The sequence below is a fragment of the Lineus longissimus genome, chromosome 4 (assembly GCF_910592395.1).
Source record: "Lineus longissimus chromosome 4, tnLinLong1.2, whole genome shotgun sequence".
NCBI classification, from domain to species: Eukaryota; Metazoa; Nemertea; class Pilidiophora; order Heteronemertea; family Lineidae; genus Lineus; species Lineus longissimus.
The window spans coordinates 13,707,998-13,729,908 of NC_088311.1; the positions used below are offsets into that span (position 1 = coordinate 13,707,998).

At 42.5% G+C, this 21,911-nt stretch overlaps 1 protein-coding gene across 6 annotated transcripts in view; it reads left to right on the plus strand.

Moving 5' to 3' along the window:
• Positions 1-21,911, plus strand: part of LOC135485889 (elongator complex protein 3) — a 680,015-nt gene that overhangs the window by 298,354 nt on the left and 359,750 nt on the right. The window lies entirely within an intron of this gene.

A 21,911-nucleotide genomic window follows, 5' to 3' on the forward strand; every position in this document is an offset into this window, starting at 1 on the left:
CCTGTGATATGCGATATCAACGAATTCAAATGCAATAGCAACCAACCAACTTCTTCTAAAATGACTTCTCTAGCTTTTCCTTGATTTATCCGACAAAATTCCATTCAACTTTTCCCTAAAGGTTGGATTTCTAGAAAACCTGTGAAAAATACTAGGGCTTCCCAAAATAGGGCATTCAAGTTCAAGGCTTATATCTAATGGGGTTAATTGGGTGTGAGCCAAATACTCTGAGTGACCCTAAGTGTGATTACTAATTACCTCTCTCAATTAGACCACCTCATTGTTAAGAAGACGGAAAAAGCCTCTTACTGGTGCTGGTAAGGTTAACCCTATAACACCTGTAGGCACCCGATGACGCCCGCACACCCATATTCAAATTTCGCGCGCTTAGCTACCGATCTCCTCAGAGTGCCGCCTATTATTAATATATGAAGCTTAAGCTTTCAAATGCCCGGATGAACAATGGTGGTTGCTGTAGATGTTTTTAAGATATTTGACGATTAAGTTTTTGTTCCTCTTCAAGCCAGTAAATGCAGGTTGGACATTTGAATTGCTGAAATTGATCGTTTGTTTGATTCCGATTTGGATGTACCCTATCTAATAGGAAATTTCATCTTCTTTCAAATAAAGGGAACTTATAATACATTATTTGGAAGTTCACCTATGTCATTTTGTAAAAAGCTGGACCCATCGCAAAAAAATGTGATTTCCAGGTTAAATCACGTCGGGGCCTAGGGGAATAAGCACTTGCGCTGGCAGTGGCTCTAGGTGTTATAGGGTTAAGTTTAATATATGGCGTGTTCTGATATACGGTTTGGCCACTAGGGGGCATTATGCAAAAACACAAAAAATGCAATAACTCTGCAAATATTGGTCGTCTAGGGTTGCTATGCAAAATCACAAAAATTGTGATAACGAGTTGCCCTATGGGCTTGAATTTTCAGTGACATGATGGGTTTGGGTGGGAGAGTTGACCTATTGATTTTGGGCATGATCCAATATTATTTAAGATGGCTCCCAGGTGTAACTTGCAGATTAAGTTGCCCATAGGCTTGAATTTTATGTGACATGGGGTGGGGTGGGAGAGGTGACCCGTTGATTCTGGGCCTGATTCAATATAAAATATGGCTGCCAGGTGGCCATCTTGCCTTTCACATTCTGAACTGTGACTGCAGAATGAGTTGCCTAATGGGCTTGAAGTTTCTGTGACAGGATGGGCACGGTAAGAGAGGTGACCTATTGATTTTGGGCTCAAGTCAATATGAAATATTGCTGCCAGCGGGTCATCTTAGATTTTGTGTTCTGGGCAGTAACTGTAGAATGAGTGACCTTGTATTATCTGTCGCATGATGGGCTTGTGTAGGGGAGTCTGTAGAGGTTCTTCACATGATGTCACTCTGTATGACGTTTTGACAGCCACCTGCCAATGCATTTCCTTTACATGTGACCACGTGTGACAGCCAATATGGCAGTGCAAAACAATTGGCGCCGTCAATTTGATTTGACCTACTTTTGAAGGTCACAGAGGTCAAACTCTAAAATTTCAGCGAAGGTAGTACCTTCGTCATTAATTGTCTTAGGGTCTTCAAATTTGATATGAAGACACCTATTGCGCATCTGTAGTTAACAAAAACTCGTGTCAATGTGACCTACTTTTCAGGTGTAAGTAGGTCAGGTCAAAAACTGAATGTCACTTATATCAAGAAACGTTCACTGTAAGATCCTCAAAGGTGCATCATTGATCAATTATTCATGATTGACATAGAGCGTATTACATTTTGACCTTGACCTAGTTTCCAAGGTTAGAAAGGTCAAACACTAAAATTCCACTGAATTTGATATGTTTCACTACTATTTGTCTGAGATTCTTGAAATTTTATATAGAGAAACCTATTGAGCATCTTTACAAGTTGACCCAATTTCGGTCAATTGTCACCTAGTTTATCAAGTTCACAGAGGTCAAACTCGAAAAGTTTCTTTGACAGTGCCACATTTTGTCATATCTCAAAGTCAAAGCTATGAACTTGAAACTTTGCACACATGATCCCTTTATCAGATAACATATGACGCCGAAGTTCGGTTTGAACTGATTTTCGACTTGGCCACCTGGGGGCAAAAAGTAAAAAAGGTAAAAAGTGCACTTTTTTTCCTTATTGGTGACTTTTTTTGGATTATATATTAATGGTAGGTAGTCTATGCAGAATACCTCACGTAATCCCAATTTTTGATTTGACCTACTTTTTAAGGTCACCGAGGTCAAATGGCATAAATTGGCCCTTTGAGTGAACTATGGCATGTTTCTTCATCATTCAAAGCATATTTCCTACGAGAAATTAGATGCCCTTCCCTTGCCACAGTATATCAAAGCATCATCAAGTCATATGCAAGTTTCAGAATGGAACCCTATTGTCCACATGTTCAGCAGCCCTGATCTAGCTACCTGATCTGTGCCAGACTTATCGGAAATTAAACGGAAAAACTAGGCTGAATCGTTGGTGTGCGAAATCCCCTTTGAACTATGAACACTTGGTACATGTGATTCCTCATCTGACGACGAAATTCGGTTTGAACTGAATCTTGACTTGGCCACCAGGGGGCCAAAACTGAAAAGGTAAAAAGTGCGATATCTTGCTTAATAGTGACTTTTTTTTCAATAATATTATTATGGTAGGTACGCCAAGCAAGGGAACATCACATGTCATATGAGTTTTTGATTTGACCTCCTTTTCAAAGGTGAAAGTGGTCACATCGCTAAAATTGGCTGTTTGAGTGTAACAGTGGCACTTTTCTTAGCTGCTAAAGCTAACAACTTCAAATTTGGTACGCATGACCCTCTAGGCCAGATAACCTCTGACATCAAATGTCGGTCCATGATGATTCTCGACTTGACCACCAGGGAGCCAAAACTGCAAAGTTAAAAAGTGCAACATCTCGTTTATTAGTGACTTGTTTTCAACAATAATTTTATGGTAGGTGCGCCAAGAAAGGATACATCACAGGTCATACCAATTTTCATTTGACATATGTAGCATGTTTCTTAACCAGGATGAACTCCTAACCACCAAATATTTATACAGTAAGCAATATTGCCTCTGGCCTTTTGATTATAGCTAGAGTTCCATGTCATTGTTGCCATGTTTGCAGAGGCATTTCATCCAGCTGGGCCCTCTGTCACTCTAAGTTTACTAGACTGTATACCTGATGAGGTGATTAAATAGAGACTGCTATACCCTGTGGAATTAGCACGTATCATGATCACACCAAACAAACACAAATTCCACACCACTTACTGAATTCTGCCTAATTAATGCTCCTCTCTGTGTGCTATAGGTTTAATCACTCCATTCATTAGAGACTTTGAGTTCGGCAACTTATAGCAAAACTTATATATACATATACTATAGTTTTTGCCAAATAGGACATCAAATATGGGACTGATTTTTTCCGATCATAAGTTGTACATAAGTAGTTGAACCTTCCAACCTGGATAAAAATGCTTTGGCTGTTGGATCACGACTGAGATATCTAACTTCAATATCAAGGAAACTAGAAATTTGAAATTTGCTTGTCAGCAAATTTAATAGCCCCCACTTGTACTTGGGGGTGTTGCTGGAATCTTCTACCGCCAGTATTGGGAAGAAGGGAAAGAACAGGAAGATATAAAGAAATATATTAGAAATTTGAAGTTGCTCGACAGCAAATTCAATATCCCCCACGGGCCCACACAGTACACGTATGGAAGAGTGCAGTCTATTCCGTTTCGCGGATGATCTATTTCCGGACATACACGCTCGCGCTTTCTCAAAATCACACGCTCAATAACATTTAAACAGCACCCTAACCTTTTCAGGTGGGCAGGATGGATCATCGATAAGCATTTAAGGCTATTCCTTTATTTTATTCCTACATTCAACCGTCGTTCTTTGCTCAAAATTCTCGACAGCTCGCCACTTCGACAAAGAGATACCGCCGCCATGATGCAAAAAAACACGTGGTAATGTTTGTCCGCAATGTATTGTGGGTAAGGAGTTACCATGTGCTTTTTAGCTCACCTCTTAGCAGAGGTGAGCTTATCCCATACCGTGGCGTCCGTCGTCCGTCGTCGTCGTCGTTGTCGTCGTCGTCCGTCGTCGTCCGTTAGCAGGGCACGTTTCGTAACTGTTAGAGCTATTGAGTTATACTTGGTACACATGTACCCTTATGTAATGACACCTTGGAGACCAAGTTTCGGTCCGATTCGTTTCATGGTTTGGCCACCAGGGGGCCAAACGTTAAAAGTGAAAATATGCAATATCTCCCTTAATATTAGTCGGGAAATTTTGAAAAAAATATGGTAGGTACTTCTAGCAAAGGTGCATCATATATCCTCCGCGTTTTTGATTTGACCTCCTTTTCAAGGTCACAGAGGTCAAATGGTGTAAATTGGCCGTTAGGATGTAACGATGGCACGTTTCTAAACTGCAATGACTATTGATACCAAATTTGGTACACATTTACCCCTTAGTCAGGTGATCTCAGGGACCGAAGTTTGGTCCAATATGATTCACCACTTGACCACCAGGGGGCAAAATCCAAAAACCTTATAAATGTAATTTTTCCTTAACTTCTTGCCCGATTGCCACCAATTTGATATCACGGGTACATCTTACCACCATACAGTATATGTCACACAGGTTTTTAATTTGACCTTCTTGTCAAGGTCACAGAGGTCAAATGGCGTAAATTGGCCGTCAGGCCGTAATTATGGCACGTTTCTTAACTGCAATGACTATTGATCACAAATTAAGTACACATGTACCCCTTGGTCAGGTGATCTCAGGTACTGAAGTTTGGTGCGATCTGATTTGCCGTTTGGCCTCCAGGGAGGGGGCCAAATCCTAAATTCTTCAAAATGCCATTATTCTTAGTAATGACTTGCCCGATTGGCACCAATTCTATATCATAGGTACATCTAATTCTAACAACCATTCAATGTGTCACCCGGGTCTTCTTTGATTTGACCTACTTTTCAAGGTCACAGAGGTCGAATGTACTGTAAATTTTCCATTTTGGGGAAATTGTAATTGCTTGGACCTACATCAAACCTAACACTACATGACACAATACCATGCTCTTTATCCATCTTTCCTCCACATGAGGTGAGCACAATGGCCCTGGCCATTTCATCTTAAAATAGCCGATGTCAACAAAGGGGGCGGAGTATCTTTGGATCTAGCCTTACCCATGATGCATGAGGATATGACGTCACCATTACGGAGCTTATGCTAATGTACGTGTGATTGACAGAATCGCGTCGGAGATTTGAAAGCAAATCAGAAAATCGGCGCATAAAAACGCTTCAAAGTCATCAAAATTATCCGAATTTCGAAAAAATCTTTGCCAGGTGCACTAGATCGAGTTTAGTTTGATGGGACAGGCGTGACAGTTTTTGGCTCACCGTAGGGGAGTCTATACGATACCGCAGTGTCCGTCGTCCGTCGTCGTCGTCGTCGTCGTTGTCGTCGTCGTCGTCGTCGTCCGTCGTATCCTATTTCAAAAACAGTGGCACGTTTTTTAACCGCTAGGCCTATGAACTTAAAACTTTGCACACATGACCCCCTAGGTCAGATGACCCGTGACAGTAAATTTTTGTCCGATCTGATTCTCTACTTGGCCACCAGGGGGCCAAATGTGGATATCTAAAAAGTGTGATATCTCGCTTATTAGTGACTTGTTTTCGATAAAACTTTTGTGGTAGGTACTCATAGCAAGGATACATCATATATTTTACAGGTTTTTAATTTTCAAGGTCGCAGAGGTCAAATGGCGTGAATTGGCCGTTTGAGTGTAACTATGGCACGTTTCTCAACCACCAAAGCTATGAGCTTGAAACTTGGTACATATAACCCCCTATATCAGATAACCTTTGGTGCTGAATTTCAGCTTGATCTGATTCTTGACTTTGCCACCAGGGGGCCAAAACAGAAAAAGTAAGAAGTGCAATAGCCTGCTTATTAGCAAATTGTTTTTGAAGTTGAAGTTGAAGTTGTACCAATAAGAAACTAACTGGTTTAAAAAAAAGTGTCTGGTTTTCATCAAAAGTTTTTCTTCCCCCTGCTCGCTCACTGGCTCCCGACATCGTCAAAGTAGCCAGATGATAGAGGCGCCAGATATAGATCCACAGTAGCCAACTGCGCAGGCCATGTGCTTCATGACGATGGCAGCAGACGATTCTGACATGTCTAATATTTCCTCCGTGGGATCCGACGAGGAGAACCCGAACTGGGGTACTGCAACGCCTCAAAGAAAAGGCTATATCTTTAGGTATGTGTAGATATATATCAAAATGGGAAAATTCTTGATCACCCTCTGCCAAGTGCCGAAAGTATGCTGCTGTGAGTGTGGCACTGACAGTGACATATGAGACGACGAGTGCTGTTGACGTGCGTGTGTGAGCGCGAATGTAGGCTACTGTGTGTTTGTCATGCATTTTTTGCGGCGGAGAGGCAATGTCCAGAACTTCCTTTCCGTTATTATCTTTATATCTGACTTATGACATGTCTTGAAGACCACATAACCCCCGGCCTGCATGCCACGTGCGCTGAAGATCCACCTAAGCCAGCCCGCCCTCCACAATATGCTCTCATTGTTCACTGTACAAACAGTCAATACCAGTATTGCTCCGTATGAAAGCTGTACAGACTAGTCTGCTACTGTGCTGGAGTATGCCCAGTCTCACACACACCAGGCTATAGGGGTATCCATGTGCTGTGCCCAACCGACATGTCTAAAGGGGGTACCCATTTTAAGGGGTCCCTCTTAAAACGTCATGACTTACAAGTGCATGGGTCATATGAGTGTGTATGACGAGCAGTCAGTCTGTTCAAAGAATGTCAGGTATAAATCAAAAGCACTGGGGACTGTGGTGTCACTCTGCTTCAATTGATTAAGTAGCCCAGTAGAAACCATCATAGGCCCAACCTGTATTTATAACTTTTTCTACTTTCAGGCATGGAAAGATGAGTACTCCAGCATGCTGGGTGTGAAGGGATAGAAAAATCATCTAAGTCCAAGTACAAGGCCTACTGTCGATTCTGCTGCATCAACAGCCAATTATGTTAAGATTTATTGTACACACAAAAAATAAAAAATTCAGAAACAGCAGAATTTTACTTCAGTTAAATTTTGTTGTCCTAAAATGTGCTGGCAAAAATGGTTGAAATACACATAAACTTGTGAAAAATACTCACATGATTTTATTATGGTAAAGAGCCCTGCTTAAGTGATAGAAACTACACCTTGCAATACAACTATTACCATTGCAATACAACTACACCATGCAACCATGTGTTACAAATAACCAACTCAACTGAACCCAGCAGGCGAATAAACAATCAACTTTACGTCTTTATTAGATGTCAACAATTATTATATACTGTTCTGGGGGGTGATTTGGGGAAGAGTCAGCAGCAACGCAGCGGGTGCAGTCCAGGCGAAATGGAGTGCAGCCAGGCTGGTGCTGATCCTATTCTAACTTAAACGCAACAAGGAAATGATAATGATAATTAATGGCAAAGTGAATCTGCATTACCTTGGGATATAGGCTAAGGTCTGGATCGAGTTAACTAAGGTACTAAATGTGTTTTAAAGGAACTAAAGAATGAGACGGCCCCTGGCATAAAAGTGACGTGCGGAATCGTTTTGAAGTTCCCGACCGTCTGCCAGTTCAAAGACGCCGCTCTTTTTAACACAGGACGTAACGTAAACACAACAGGCACGCGCGCCGCCCAATGACGCGAAAGAAAACGAAGTCACGTGACCTGCCGGCAACATGGCCGGAATGATAAAAGATGCGGAGCTAAATCACGCATCAAAGTGAGTCTTACAAGGAATCAGAACCAAGGATAACTAAAACATAGACGCAGATGGAATATAAAAATGAAATGCTACATAATAACATTTACCAGGTTGGTTGTCAACATATAAAACTATAGGAAACAGCGGCCGAAGTGAGAGCATTGAAATCCCGGCAAGATACCATGCCCCAATACACATGGAAAACAGTGTACAATCTACACGTGTCAATACTGGTTTCATTACATTACTCCCCCTTGATAAAATTTGACGACCTCGTCAACAATATCCATAGAATCATAACATTAACCAAACAAGCGAAAACTTCGAACAGTTCAGCTTTAACATTTAAGTCCAGCTTAAAAAAAATTCTAACAGGTCAGCTTTAAGGAATAAATAGATGGAAAACTCCAAGCACTCTAAATAATCACAGTAAGCTTTTGATATAGCCATCCATAAGTTGCAATGTTATATGTTATATTAGTATCAGTATATTCCGATTAAGTTGTACAAATTTAAGAAAATTTCCAAATAGCTCTTGATGTAGCCATCCAATATCATATATACAAATTTCAAAAGTTTCAAAGGTGCTCTTGATGCAGCCATCCAATATTATAGGTACAAATCACAAAGTAAACATTTAGTGTTCATTAACTGGCTTGAGTAAGGACGCTATTTCAGCACTTCCGAATAAGGGAAACATATTCTCCATAACTATTGATCTCTTCCTCTGGGTGCACCTTACCAGTACCAAACATGAGCTCAGCTGGCAAGCGAACCTCTCTGCCTAACAATAGCAGGTTGGGACTCATGCCAGTTGACTCATGAGGGGTGGCCCGGTAAGCTGCAGCCAGACATCCCAGATTTAAGTCCCAATTTCTCTGTTGGCCTTTTAGGTATGCTTTTATCATTCTAATCAGAGTGGAGTTAAACCTCTCGGTTTGCCCATTACAGATTGGATGACCCGGCGAGGTCCTGGTTTTCCGAATTTCCAACAATTTGCATAACTCTGCAAAAAGATTGCTTTCATAGTTTCTACCTTGATCACTATGTATATCTAGAGGACAACCGAACCTGGGAATCACTTCGTTCAAAATTCTATCTGCACATGTCTCTGCTGTCTGATCAGGAACTGCGAAAATCTCTACCCATTTTGTAAAATGGTCATTAACCACTAAAATGAAGCGGTTACCCCGTTCTGTCTCTGGTAGTGGGCCTAGTATGTCTGTTGATAGACGATCGAGGGGACCACCTACTGGCATAGACCCTAGAGAAGCCCTGGGTTTTTTGCCTGAAGGTTTTACCCTGGAACATGTATCACACTTAATAACCCATAGGTTAACGTCCTCACGGACTCCAAACCAGTAGAAATTTCTCAGTAACTTCTCACAGGTCTTCCTTCTACCTAGATGGCCTGAGAGGAGCCCATCATGGCAATGGTGAAGAACCTCCGACTTAAGTGTTCTCGGGACAATAAGTTGAAGGTATTCTCCTGAATCGTCTCGTTTGGTAAACTTCCGGAACAGCACACCGTTTTGAACAACAATGGATGTCCAATAATTCCAGTAATGCCTGGTGGCATGACTGCAGGAACAAACCATGCTTCCAAAAGGGCGGTTGCCTTTCTCGACCCAAGTCAAAATTGGTCCTATGTCTGGATCTCTCTTCTGCAAGTTACGTAGCTTGGTGTAGTCATAAGACACTGTCCAGGTAGGCAGGGCGTACAAACTGTCCTGTCTAGTGGTGGCACGCCTGGAGGTCTCTGGAGGTTTGTACCAAGAACTCTGCATGTCGATTGATCTTTTCTCACATTTCTTACATGGTCCACAGCTTAGTGTGTTATCTACATCTGGGCATTGGCAGTCTCTAGGATTGGGACACCTACTCAAACTATCAGCATTCTGATGTTTGCTTCCCTTTCCATACTCAATAGCAAAGTCATACTGAGACAAGATTTCAATCCATCTGGCAATCATTCCTTTTGGCTCCTTCATGCTGAAAAGCCAGGAAAGCACTTGATGATCACTTCTCACCAAGAAGCGTCGCCCCAACAGATATATTCGGTAGTGTTCAACAAAGTTTTTTATAGCTAGCAATTCCCTATGTGTAACGCAGTAATTCCTTTCTGCCTTGTTCAATGATTTACTACCGTATGCTATGACCTTCTCATTGCCGTCTTGCTCCTGAGAAAGAACAGCCACTATGGTAGAATCACTTGCATCAGTGTCTAGAATGAACAGACCCTCGTGCCGTGGGTACGCCATGACAGGAGGACTGGTCAGAACGGCCTTCAATTTCTCAAACGCTTCAGTGCATTCTTCCGTCCAGCGGAAAGAAATACCGTCCCTAGTTAAGGCAACTAGATGTTGCACAATCTCGGAGTACCCTTTAATAAATCTACGGTAGTAGCTCCCAAGAGCTACTAGTCCCTTCACCTGTTTTGCATTTGTTGGGATTGGCCAGTTTACCAACTTTGCCACATTGTCTGGATTCGGTAACATTCCCTTATCACTGATTATATGACCCAAAAATACTACCTCTGTTTTGAACAGAAAACACTTTCTAGGTTTTAGCTTTAGGCCTGACAGTCTGATCCGCTGAAACACTTCCTCTAAACGCTCCAAGAGAGTATCAAAGTCAGGAGCATGTACTATAATATCATCGAGATATATTACACACGTGGTCCACTGAAGGCCACCTAAAATGCACTCCATCAGTCTCTGGAAGGTAGCCGGTGCATTGGAAAAACCAAAAGGCATTGTTGTGCACTCAAATAAGCCATATTTGGTACAGAACGCAGTTTTCGGTATATCACTAGACCTAACAGGTACCTGTTGGTACGCAGAAGTGACGTCAATAGTTGCAAAGACTTTTGCTCCCGAGAGCGAATCAAAACAGCTCTGTGCCAGTGGTAATGGAAATGAATCCTTAACAGTGACAGAGTTAACGTGCCTAAAATCAATACAAGTTCTCAGGGAACCATCCTTCTTCTTCACTAAAACAAGTGGACTAGCCCATGGAGAGGTCGAAGGCCTAGCTACCCTTTGACGCAACATTTTTTCAACACTTTTCTTCTCATCTGTTTCATAGGCCAACGGTGTCTTACGAGGAGGTTGTTTCTTGGGCCTAGCATTACCAGTATCTATGGTATGTTCTACGAGATTAGTTAAGCCTAGGTCATCATCATCTTTAGAAAATATATCTTGATAATCATGCAACAACTTGGCTACTTTTGCCTTTCTTTACGGGTGCGCCTGTTCACCGCATCTTCAAATAAGGCTACTAAATGAGGAGGTACTTTCTTAAGCTCCTCGTGCGAACTAGTATTCGTGCCTCTTACATTACAAGTTTTTACCGCTATTTGTGGCAAAGGCTTTTCCTGCACCACCAGTCTCCGAGCATAATCAAAACTATCTCTTAGTTCAGGGTTTTCTTCTTTTACAATTGTACGTACAGTCTCTTTTACTTCTTCCACAACACCTATGGTCATGTCTTGTTTAATGGATTGGTCAGAGCGAAAAGGGTTAATGATTCTAACTTTAACAGTAACGTTATTATTTACATCATTTACAAGGCATTTGGCAGCGACAAGTCCAGTCCTCTCAGAGAAGAGTGGACATGCCTCCACCAAAAGACTACAATTGTCATTCTCACTTGAGCCCGTCTCAACAAAAGCATCAATGATGACTTTACTGAACCCTGGAACAACGTAGTGATCCGCAGCGAACAATCTTCTTGCCCGGTGCGGAATCCCTACTTGCTCCAAGGGAATGGTGACACCACCAAGGATGAGTTTGTCCTTGCTCAATAACAGGTCTGCGGGTCCGGTCGGATCCTGCTGCAGCACATCAGCTCCTAACAACACTTCATCTTCGATGTCCGCTATGAGTAGCATTTTCTCCATTCTCAGAGGTCCCAACATTAATTCAAATACGGCTTCACCATGATGGGGAATTTTCCCCCCATCAGCATTGGTCATTATTATCTTACTACTGGTGCGTACCATTTTCGATCGTGTGTCAGAAGGTATTCGTTCAAAAACCTTGTGAGAGACGATAGTCCTGGTAGCCCCAGTGTCAACGGTAAACAATACATCAACTTCTTGAACTGATCCCCGAACATAAACACCATCAAATTTTTGCCTTTGACGTCTGAAAACTAGAATCTCTTCAACATGATCAGATTCCACTGTTACTGGACTAACAACTGTAGTATCGCAATCCTCAGCGCTTGGTGGAGGAGATAGGCCTCTGCTCTCGTCTCCACCCTCGCCCAAGGCATCCGAACTAGAGATATCTTTATTTACAACATTTGGACGCTCAGGTGGGCTTGTCTCCACCCCTTTTGGTCTAGGGTTTTCCATACTATCTAAGTGCGAAGCAGGGGAACCCCCAGGTGCCCCCACTGCAGTCATCCAATCAATCTTGTCTCTAACCCCTATACCCTCAGGTGGGCCTTGCGCCACCACTTTTGGTATTGGGCTTTCACTTAAACTACTAATAAGATCAACATTGTTATGAAAGTTGGGCCTGATTTCGAACACTTTATCATTTGAACTAGTGTCTGCAGTAGTCCCGACCGTGCCACGACCCTCAGGCACGGTCTCACCTAGTTTACCGACGGTGGTTGCCCCACTCTGAAACCTGGAGCAGTGGCTGACAGGCTACTTGGCATGCCTGCAATCCCTGGTCCATATTCGGAGTTTCCTGGGTACTCCATCAGATTATTAGTGCAATTTGACAAGATAAGTAGTGCCATTTGACCCATTTCTTTGAGAGTTCACCTGATTAATCGCCCCTGGCCTCAAAACCTGACTTGGTAAATTTGCAATCATCTGGTGGTACTGCTCACAAAAATCGCGCTATGTGCCTCATGAGTCCACAAATATAGCAAGGTCCCAAAGTGGACCTGGTCCCCTGATGCCCGGAACCATTATTATTGTAATCTTGGTTTTTAGCTCAGCTGAAAAGCTGAGCTATTCATATGAGTAAATGGTAGAATGAGTGTCCGTCTGTCTGTCTGTCTGTCTGTCTGTCTGTCTGTCTGTCCGTTAAACAGGCATGTTTCAAAACTATGGCGGATAGGCGATAGATTTTCCCTCTGAGGCGTTGAGACCCTTCAGGACTCCTGAATAGACCAAATGTGGGTCCGGCAGGATGAGCGGTTTGGCCACTAGGTGGCACCGAGCGAAATTTTCCAAAAACTTTTCCAGCAGCTGATTTCTCAGTTGGGGATCATGAATCAAATCTAATTTTATAGAGCAAAGTTTTCTCTTTCATTATCAATAGGCGTAGTTCATGAATTTCTCACCAGGTGGTGTTACTGGCGCAATTTAGTGAGCAACCCCCAAGAAGAGCATTTTAAATTTCGCGCGAGTTATCCCACGTCCAATCACACATGCAGCGAACGTCACGTCTCGAGTCTGCGCAGTTCAGACGTAAGGAGACCATGCTATGGAATAGATCGCGTTCTGTCAATTCAGAGGTAAGTTCTCATTAAATTCACAATTTCATAGGCGATAATATTTGGCTGGTTGTGTTATTGCATGTTGATGACATTAGGGAAGGCTTGGATTGTTTAATTGGATGTGATTAATTTGAAATAGTTCGTTGACGATCGTTGAAAAACGATCTGCGAAATGCAGCTTGGTTGGTCTGAGAAACGATGTCAAAGTCCGGCTTTAAATCATGGATTTCTCAACAAATAACTCTTGTCACATAGCAGACCTAATGTGAATAAACAAGACAATAATAAACATCGTTCTGATATCATCGGGTAAGGTTGCCAATGTACATAAACAGTGTAATTGAGGATCGACGCCAGCGATTTGAAATGTCAACAAACAATAAATGCGATATGATACACACTGACACTTGCACACTGTACATAGCACAATGCTTCAAACGGGGCCGATTCATCACTCTTATCACAATGTATTCCCAATCATATTAATGAACTTCCTTGATCATTCGGCCCTAGCGCCTTATCAGTTGTTGTTGGCCTTGTATTTGATATAAAACTTGGCTAGCTTACCTATTCTATCAAAATTAAAATGTTATCTCCTCATCATGTTTTGCAGGACAGGAATGATCTGCAGCTGCATTTGAACATATTTGGTGACCACATCTCAAAGATGACCAAGAGAGAGGATCGAGCTATGACTTTGCACATCCCATCGACTTCGGTGTTCACCAGTGCAATCATCAGAAGAGTCAGGCAATTCTAGTATTCAAGTATTTCATTCTGTAATACTTACCTCAAAATTTACTAAATAAAGAAAACCGCATGTGGCAGTTGGTTAAAAAAATCAAGTCTATCTGTTTAAAGTTTTTACTTGCTATCATTATTATCAACATTTCAATGGTGGCATTCTGCTAAGGTTTGTTAAGAGTTTCACTTGACTTAAGCAGGGTGTACACTAGTAAAATATTAGCAACATTTTACCAACATTTTACCAACATTTTTACAACAATTTTGCAACAAGCCCTTCAAGGCCCTGTGTTCACTAGCAACAAAATTGCAACAAATTAGCAACATTTTTACAACATGTTGGTAAATTGTTGCAAACTTTTTAGTGGGAACAAAGCGAAATAGGTATTTTGGAGGGAAAATGGATGATTCCAAGGAGAGAAGATGTGTTTTGAGTGCTTCTGCAGCAATTTTAGCTGTCATTGTTGAGAGATGGAAGAGGCGGCGAAATAACCAAAGAGAATATGGACCAGGCCCTGGATCAAAATGAGGGTGGATGATGGGGCATACCACTGCCTGTTAAGGCCGCGTATCCATAGGGTATGCCCTTGTGTAGTGTGGCGTTATGGCGTAACAGCCTTGTGACCTGGCACTATGCCCTGAGTCTCCATTGGATATTCCTTTTTGGTCATGGTAGGCCTTTGTAGTCCTCATTTCGCAGCGGTCAATCGCGTTTATCCGCACGCTGTCATTATTTCAGAAGACAATTTCTTATGAATATTGAAAATGAAAATACAAGTAACTTGTATTTTCACTTGCAACATCAAATTGACATGTACATGTATATAAAACCTGACTTAAGCAACAAATTACAGGTTCGTGCTTGTTATGATAATCATCAGTTTCGGGGTCCCAGAGTAGTTCCCGTTGATGAACCTCTTGAATTAATTTCGCCTCAGACATTGCTTCCGTGTTGTTCACTCGCAAAAGAATGGACATGTTCAATCCCAATATGGGCCTATATTCCCAATCCACAGTGCATATATGCCCGCAATGTGACACGGCATAACCTATGGGAACGATCAATAACACCAACGAAGGTTCATTGTCCGTGTGGCGCGCCAGGCGGTAAAAAGGGAATGTTGTGCAGGGCACGGAACAGCCTATGGATACGCAGCCTAAAGGAGTTGCGGCTGACTGACAAGCCGTCACACAAAAACTTCTAGAAAAGGTTTCATCACCCTACGAAGCAAGACACTCACTTGAGAGTTGCTATACCTGCTTCTTGTTCAAGTCACATGAACTCCGGTAGATCACATGACGCAAATCCTATTTCTGATTGGCTGAAGAGTTTGCAACATTTTTACAACATGCAACAAAGAATTGCATTGCATTTAATTTGCAACAATTTTACAACATGTTGTAAGACGCGTTTTGCTCTGTACACACTACGCAACATTTTTGCAACATTTGTTGCAACTGGAAATGTAAAAATGTTGCTAATATTTTACTAGTGTACACAGGCCTTTAGGCAATAATAGAGTTGGGTAGAGCATTTTGTTAATGTTACCCTTTTAGTTAGGGAAACTGGTGCCTTCTGCATTAGGTGGACCCCACTTACTCATCTGTCAGACCGGCCTCACACGTCGGCATTAGAGTTTAAGGTCCAGTCTGCGAGATTTACCCATTTCTACCCAGCCAAAAGCGGGTGATTGGGCTAGTCTCTCCATGTGATTCAATTCGCATGGATTCTTGTGTCCCGGTGCTGAAAGGATCCCTCCACAAGGGCAGACTACATCCGGTGGCACTGAAGTATGGAAGAAAGACAGAAGACGACCAATTTGCGAAAAGGATCATCATCATCATCATCATGGTAACAGCTGAGGATGAATCATGTTGCTGTGTGTAGAATTGATGGTCCAATATAGGTTAGGTTATCTGTTTGCGCACACATTGCAAGGGTGGAGCTTGCTTGAAGTAGATTGCGCCAGTCTACCGTAATTCACTGTTACACATCCAGAAGCTAATATCCTTAGGCTTTGAGTCCTTAGTTTAGTAGAGTTTGACGAGTAATGTAATATATACGAACAACGCAGCAACAACTCAGCTGAGCGCCAGGCCCTTGGGCCTCTTGTTATAATTACTATTCTGCCGAATATCTTGGCTGCCATTCTGGTGATAGTTTTTTCTTCCACCTCCCCCCTTGGACTTCTCTTGATTCTGACTATGGAATCGAGAATCAGATTGACCTCCACTTGGAGTCCCCACACCCTTTTCAAATATGGTGCCGATGTTACTTACAACTTTATCCAATGCTAATTCTACCTGAGAGACCACTCCAGAGCGATCAGGCTGACTTCGTGATTGAGTCTGGGGTGCTGTCTGAGGTAAAGGTTTGCTGGTTATAGATGTACTCCCCTTAAAGGGGATCTGACGGTTTGGGGTTAAAACGGCTTTCTCTTGGCTTATTGTTTGCATTATATTCATTAAAATACAGTCACGCACGTTTAATGCGCAAAAATACATCACCCGTGAAGTTATTTGGGCTTTTGGTCGAAAACGCACAAGATTGTCTGAACTCGCCAAGAAATGCTATAAATAGATCCGTGACGTCACTCCGAGAACGCTGTTCATGGAGCACTTCAAGAAAACATGGCGGCGAATGAGGATTACTCGAGCGATTTTAGCGATTTTAGCACAGATTCTGATCTGAATGCGAGAGGATTCATCGATTACGGCGATGGAGATGACCAAGGAGATCAAGAAGCTAATGAAGACCCCGACTAATTTGGACCATACATGTTTGAACCGGTGTTTGAAGGTGAAGAAGGCGCCGCCGATATCGACATCGATGAGGACGACGAAAATGACATGAGATGGCGACTTGATCCTGCTCGTTTGGGAGAATGGTGAGCTCCGAATGCCGTGACTATGAATGATTATGAGAACTCGGGAATGGAAAGAATTCTGTTTTCTCTGTGGATGTTTGTAGTTGGGCTTTGGTTCTATGGTCGGTCATTTTGCATCCACCTCCACCCTCCATGTAAAACAGTACACTGCACATGGTACACACCACAGCCAGCTTGGCTGAGAGTATCAGTGAGTGCAACCACTTGTACAAATATACATGCACGCCCCAAACATCTTGTTGCAGTGAACAAACAGGTTGATTAATAAATGATAACAAGAAGGCATTATTTGATTTGATAGTTCCTTGACTGTATTTACAAATACGATGGCAATGCATCATGATGAAAATGTACATGTTTAAGTAACTTGTAAAAATATACAATACAACACAGCTTTCTTATAATCATTGTCATCTTTTTGCAGGTGCAAATGTGGCAACTGCCAAACACTGCCAAAGGTGAAGGAGAACAACTGTTGCAAGGAACGTGATCAAGTCCTGAACAATATTGCAGAGATTGGCGAGGAAGAGCGCAGAAATAACGGGGAGCCGAAATGCATTACCGAACACCCGGGATTTGACTCAGTGTGTTTAAGTGTCTGGTCATTACAGACTGCTTGGCTGTATTATAGACAGCAGTACAAGGGGAGAGCTTTTGATGGACCGCAAAATGACAAATATAGACACATTTCATACAGACAATTGGTGCGGTGGTGTTGGGGATACATAGGGAAAGACAACCGTGTTGTGTTGCCATCGTGTGCATTATCCTGTGTCCGAGCACACTTCCCCCCACCTGGGGAGGAAGAACAGTTTCAGTTCCGTGGGTTCATGGCAGCAGGGGTTCAGGAGAATCCACAACTCTGATTCAGACGTGATTGAAGCGTGATCTAAAAGCTGTAACTGCCTCCCTCATATCTGGCTTTACAAATGATGCAGAAAGTGGCGGTGGCTCTGGTTCGCTGTAATGGTTCGCTGTGTGTACACCTGTTCCATTAGATTCTGAAAGCAGTCTTCAACGTAGTCTGGAAGTGGAAATAGAATAAACATATTAGTACATAATTATTGTTATTTCATTGTCAACATGATAGAACTTTGTTATGAATAAATCATCTAATAATACAGTCATTCCCAAATATTTATTTGTTTGTTGTTTATATATTTCTAAAGCAAGAGAGCACATTACAACTCACTGTATGTTGCTCCAACTAGGATTTTCTTGACTGCATATCCCCCGGCCTTGTACTTTGGAAAGTCGATCTTGTTGCAATTTTCACCAGCCATTGTTATAGCCTGAGGTCTACCAGCATTCTCATTATAATGGAGAGCAGCAAGACGGCGCCTCTCCCGATTTCGAAATGCCGCCCTTGGCCTCTGTGGGGTACTCTCATTCTCCGAAACCAGGTGAATGGTTGGCACAGCCCAATCTGTTCGTTGCAATCTGAAAAATAGATGATACAGTTCAATATACATGTATGTAGCCTACTCACTCTACATACCATGCTGATGCTCTAATAATTATAGTATAGGCCTAGTTAGCATATGCTCAGCAGTTTGGTCACATCAATCAATCATCAGTGGTGAAGGGTCAAGATCATGAGATCATCCTCTGATCTGCAACATTAAAAAGCAAGAGTAATAATAATAACAAACACTCACTTTTTTGCGTAGCCAGTGTTATACTTCATATCAGATTCTTGAAGCAGTCATCTTTGAAGTGTTTATAGCACAGAACGCTGCCATTCACGCTATCCGACGGTTCCCATTTGTCTCGTTTCGCCTTCACAAAACGGGTCCATTTTCGCCGCAATTCTGCAGTCTTTTGCCTCACTTCTTCGGTCGTTCCGTCCTTCAACTTCTTCGGATCGGGAAACTCAAAAAGTCTGTTGTCTCGATGGCTGCAGTTTGCAGCAACACACTGTTTAACCATGCTCAAACTCTGATCGCTTTGTAAGTTGATAAATGATAAATGCTATATGGAAATTCCCGGATGTGAATCGTGCGTTCTCGGTATGACGTCACGGACTAAGTTTTTTGCGCGCGTAATTCGAACTGTTTTTCTTTGACGAGGTACATTTGGACGCGTGTTACATAATAATGGTTCGGAAGAGCGGATTTAAAATTTGGGTTTTTGAACTTGAATACTTAGTAAAACAAATTAAAATACTGAAATTAAAAAATTCCAACCCGTCATATCCCCTTTAACTTCATTCTGATTGCGAGTTACCCTACGAACAGGTGCATCCTCATTATTTTCCCTTGTCTGCTCATCCCCTGACTCGTCTGTACTTTCCGTGTCGGGCCTTACCATGTCAAGCCTTCTAGCGGCGCGGCGCAAGCGTTTGCCTTCAGATTCTGTAGATGTACTGGAGCGACAGGTTTCAATGAAGTTAACCACATCAGCAACAGCCACGTCAATATCTGCAGGGGACTAAACAAATTCAACTTGTACTTTTACTTCTTCATCTTGCAGACCATCAAAGAAGCACCTGAGGAGGTCCTCACGGCGAGTCTTGAGGTCTCTACCTGAGTGGGCCTTATCGTACAACCGCTTGAGTTCCGCTGCATAACCCTCTATGCTCTCTCCTGGCTTTTGGTTTCGGTTCGCGAATTGTAACCCATACGTCTTGGAAGACTCAACTTTCCTAAACCTATGGCCCAGTTCTTTCACTAACAAACCAAAGTTCTCCCTCACGATTTCACTAAGTTGGCCAAAAACAAAGTCTCCCGCTTTGCCTTGAAGCTTTGGCAAAATCTCATCTACTTTATCTTCATCGGACCACTTCATTCTATTTGCTATGTCGTTAAACCGGTTGATCCAAACCTCCCATTGCTCAGTGCCAGTGAACGATGGAATTTTGGGTCTTTTAAGACGCAAAGATTCCCTTCTACTAGAAGATTTCACGATGGAAGTGGAGGAGACAACACCACTGAGAGTCTTAGTTGAGCTATGGTCAGAGGCAGAACTTTCATCATCAGAGTCATCAACATTTACTGCATGTGATGTCTTTGAGTCGGACTTTGAAATTGTGCTGTGATCACTCTCAAGCTGAAGTCTAGTCAGATGGGCATCTAATACCGTCTTCGAAATGGAGTCCAACTTTTTCTCAACCTCAGTAAACCCAACCTTCATTCCAAGAGATATGGCCTTGGTAACTGCCAATGTCTCATCCCCTTTAATAACACTATCTTGTGTAAGTTTGTATGTCAGTTTGGTTACATCTCGCACTTCAGTAACATTGTGACCAAGTTTTTTCTGACCCTCACTCAAATCATGACTGAGTTCAGCCTGATGCCCTGTCTTCTTTGTTAGCTTGCTGTATCTCCCTAAGTAATTCAGAATTGGCCTGCATTAATCCTCCCTGCACCACCATCAACTGTTGAAACCTTTGATCATGCTTACTCTGCTGATCGATCTGGCGAGTTATTGCGCCACAAAGGTTGGTTAATAAACCTTGGAATACCTCCATTTCATTACCCACTGGTAGGCCTACAGAGTGATCATTGTCACTTACGTCAGATGAGCCTGTCCCAACTTCTGGGAGGTCTAGGCCTAGATTTGCATCGACGTCACCTGCACCAGTAGGCCTATTCGGCTCCTGATTACTTTTGACCTGTACAGGGACAGTGCCTTGATCACAAATGACAGTGTCCAATACAGCCAATTCAGGCCCCGCTAGCGTTTCATTCTCTTGCCTAGAAGTATCTGCAGTTTCTGAATTCTGTTTCTCAGTCTCACTGACCATTTCTATTGTCTCAACATCAATAAAATCTTCACAATCACTCTCAAGTATTTCCTTGTTTTCCCCTGCAATTTTATTTGTTCGCCTTCCCCTCGCCACTGTTACTCTGAGTTCGAATCACAAGATCTCAAGATAAAAAAATCAAAAGATCCCACTGCTGTCACCAAAATGTTACGAATAACCAACTCAACTGAACCCAGAAGGCGAATAAACAATCAACTTTACTTCTTTATTAGATGTCAACAATTATTATATACTGTTCTGGGGGGTGATTTGGGGAAGAGTCAGCAGCAACGCAGCGGGTGCAGTCCAGGCGAAATGGAGTGCAGCCAGGCTGGTGCTGATCTTATTCTAACTTAAACGCAACAAGGAAATGATAATGATAATTAATGGCAAAGTGAATCTGCATTACCTAGGGATATAGGCTAAGGGCTGGATCGAGTTAACTAAGGTACTAAATGTGTTTTGAAGGAACTAAAGAATGAGACGGCCCCTTGCATAAAAGTGACGTGCGGAATCGTTTTGAAGTTCCCGACCGTCTGCCAGTTCAAAGACGCCGCTCTTTTTAACACAGGACGTAACGTAAACACAACAGGCACGCGCGCCGCCCAATGACGCGAAAGAAAACGAAGGCACGTGACCTGCCGGCAACATGGCCGGAATGATAAAAGATGCGGAGCTAAATCACGCATCAAAGTGAGTCTTACAAGGAATCGGAACCAAGGATAACTAAAACATAGACGCAGATGGAATATAAAAATGAAATGCTACATAATAACATTTACCAGGTTGGTTGTCAACATATAAAACTATAGGAAACAGCGGCCGAAGTGAGAGCATTGAAATCCCGGCAAGATACCATGCCCCAATACACATGGAAAACAGTGTACAATCTACACGTGTCAATACTGGTTTCATTACATTTGAATTACCAGTTGATTTGCCATATTCGTGCTTCGCTTCGAAGTGGGGCGATATGGGCGTATATTGCTGGCGCTTTGCGTACACTTGGTTTTGTCGAGGCAGGCACCGTATGTTCGTCTCTCCGTTGAAGAACTAGTTTCAGGAGCATATCTCCATAATCATAAATGCTAGGCATTTCGTCTTTTGGTGGTAGGTGGTATGAAGGCCACAGGGGTCAGATAGTGTAAATTTAACTTAACACTTTCAGTACTGGTCAACCGCTGGGCGGTTAATCAGTACCCCACCGCTCCGTACTCATCAACCGCACCACGGTT